The sequence below is a fragment of the Triticum dicoccoides genome, chromosome 6B, assembly GCF_002162155.2.
Source record: "Triticum dicoccoides isolate Atlit2015 ecotype Zavitan chromosome 6B, WEW_v2.0, whole genome shotgun sequence".
NCBI classification, from domain to species: Eukaryota; Viridiplantae; Streptophyta; class Magnoliopsida; order Poales; family Poaceae; genus Triticum; species Triticum dicoccoides.
In genome coordinates this window covers 51707475-51709704 of record NC_041391.1, presented here as the reverse complement: position 1 = coordinate 51709704, position 2230 = coordinate 51707475, and the positions used below count along the sequence as shown (strand labels likewise).

The window sequence follows — 2230 nt, the reverse complement described above, 5'->3', positions numbered from 1 at the left end:
TAGTATATAATTATAGAGACTAAGCAAGACGACCCAACATATAGCATATATGTAGATGGATCTGTTCACGATGGCTAAATATATTAGTAAAATTATTACAGAGATGCACAGCGCGTCAGACAGCCAATTTCCCTTTGGCTTTATATACACACAGTGCTCCGTCCTTTCTCGCTAGCCCTTTACGATTACGAGCAGCAGGACCCAACATCCATTAAGCTTGAAGGTAATTTTGGATCCTCTGTTATGCTGGGCTGGCCTTTTGCTTGCATCTATCGATCAGGGCACCTTGAGTTTGCCTATTTATGTTGTTTCTCATGCATTTTAATTAGCTACAGCGAGCGGCGAAGATGATACGTTGGTTTGTCTTTGTTACAGCAAAAAGCAGCGAACATGACGATGGTCCTGGATGCTTTTGCATCCTATGTGCAAAACATGCTTACGGAGATGGTGAAGGAAGAGGTGTACATGCTGCTTGGAGTTGAAGACGAGATCGAGAAGATGGATGTCAAGCTTGGGGGTCTCAAAAACTTCCTCGCCGACGCTGACAGGAGAAACATCACCGACAAGAGCGTGCAAGAGTGGGTGGCCCAGCTCAAGCGTGCCATGTATGAAGCTGCCGACATCCTCGACCTCTGCCAGCTCAAGGCTATGGAGCGTGGTCCGTACACTAAAGATGTGGGGTGCTTCAACCCCTTGCTCTTCTGCATGCGAAATCCCTCCCATGCCCACGACATTGGCATCCGCATCAAGGCGCTCAACAAGAGGCTCGACACCATCATGGAGCAAAGCGCTGCTTTCAGCTTCATCCCTCTTGGTTCCTATGAGGATCGTGGCAGCAAGGTCCATGTCTCTCATTCTGGTGATACCAGACGTGAGACCTCAGGGGAGTTCGATCGATCGGGGGTAGTCGGAGAGAAGATCGAACAAGACACAAGAAAGTTGGTTGAGATGATGCTGACTGAAAAAGAGAACAACAACAATATCATGGTGTTCGCTGTTGTTGGCCTCGGCGGGATCGGTAAGACCACTCTTGCCCAGAAGATCTTCAATGACGAAATAATGAATGCCAACTTCGACAAGACAATATGGTTGAGCATCAACAAGGACTTCGACAAGGTTGAGTTGCTCAGGACAATCATCACACAAGCCGGGGGAGTACATGGTGGTGATAAGGCATTGGCTGTGCTTCAGCCAATCCTTGCCGGTACCTTGAAAGGGAAGAAGTTGCTCTTGGTACTAGATGATGTTTGGAACCATGAAGCATGGGATGATGTACTTAAAACACCCTTGGCTAATGTTGTGGCTAGAGGTAGCCGAATCCTCGTCACTACTAGAGATGAAACAATAGCTCGAAGGATGAAAGTTGTGCTTCCCTACCACCATGTGGACAAATTAGAGGAGGAGGATGCCTGGTCATTGCTCAAGAAACAGGTGCGTAACTGAACTCCATGCTTAATTTGGGGTAGAGATATAATAATTGGGTACACTCTTTTGTGTATTATTCTTTGAGATTATTACATGGACTCATACAACATAGACACTACGTATACTTATTCTTTGAGATTATAACCGCATGTGTATCGTGTGTATAGAAGGCACAATATAGTTCAACCTAGGTACCGAATTTAGGTTGATGGAAGTTGGACAATACCAGATCTCATGTATCGTTTTCCGAATATAGTTCATCTGGGAGTAATTAATTCATATTTGTTTGCTAGTGTTTCCCTAAGAGTTTTTCCCCCTTTTTGGCATTGTTCCCCTTTTAGAAAGCTAAAATTTTGAATAAACGTAGTATCCACCTAAAATGCAAGTCCAAACAAAACTGATAGTTAGGATCATATAAATGTTCTTCAATTTATCAAAGGTGAAAAACAGTGGTATTGTTCTTCCATTTCCATCATGTTCATAAATCCACATTAAGCCTGCCATGTGAACGTAGTAATCGGTAGGACAATACTAAAGTGTGCCCAGGCCCACCAACAGGTGTACTTTGAATCTTCTACTTTGAGATGATAGATTAAACTAAGCATCTTGTGGTTAGGACTTAGGAGTAAGAAACTTAACATTTCTTCTGCGTGAGCATGTTATTATAATAGTCACTCACATGATAGGCATTCCTATTGAGGGCAACATCCCGCTTACCCGTTCATTCACTTGATAGTTCAATTTAGGATGCTGAAAACAAGCAAGACCAGTAGATTCCCCCTCTCTTGCGACCGGTCGCATCCCT

The 2230-nt window shown here is 43.9% G+C and overlaps 1 pseudogene; it reads left to right on the top strand.

The window, feature by feature from the left end:
- The first annotated feature begins 390 nt into the window (after window positions 1-390).
- The window catches only part of LOC119322053, an 18796-nt pseudogene continuing 16956 nt past the window's right edge, over window positions 391-2230 (top strand).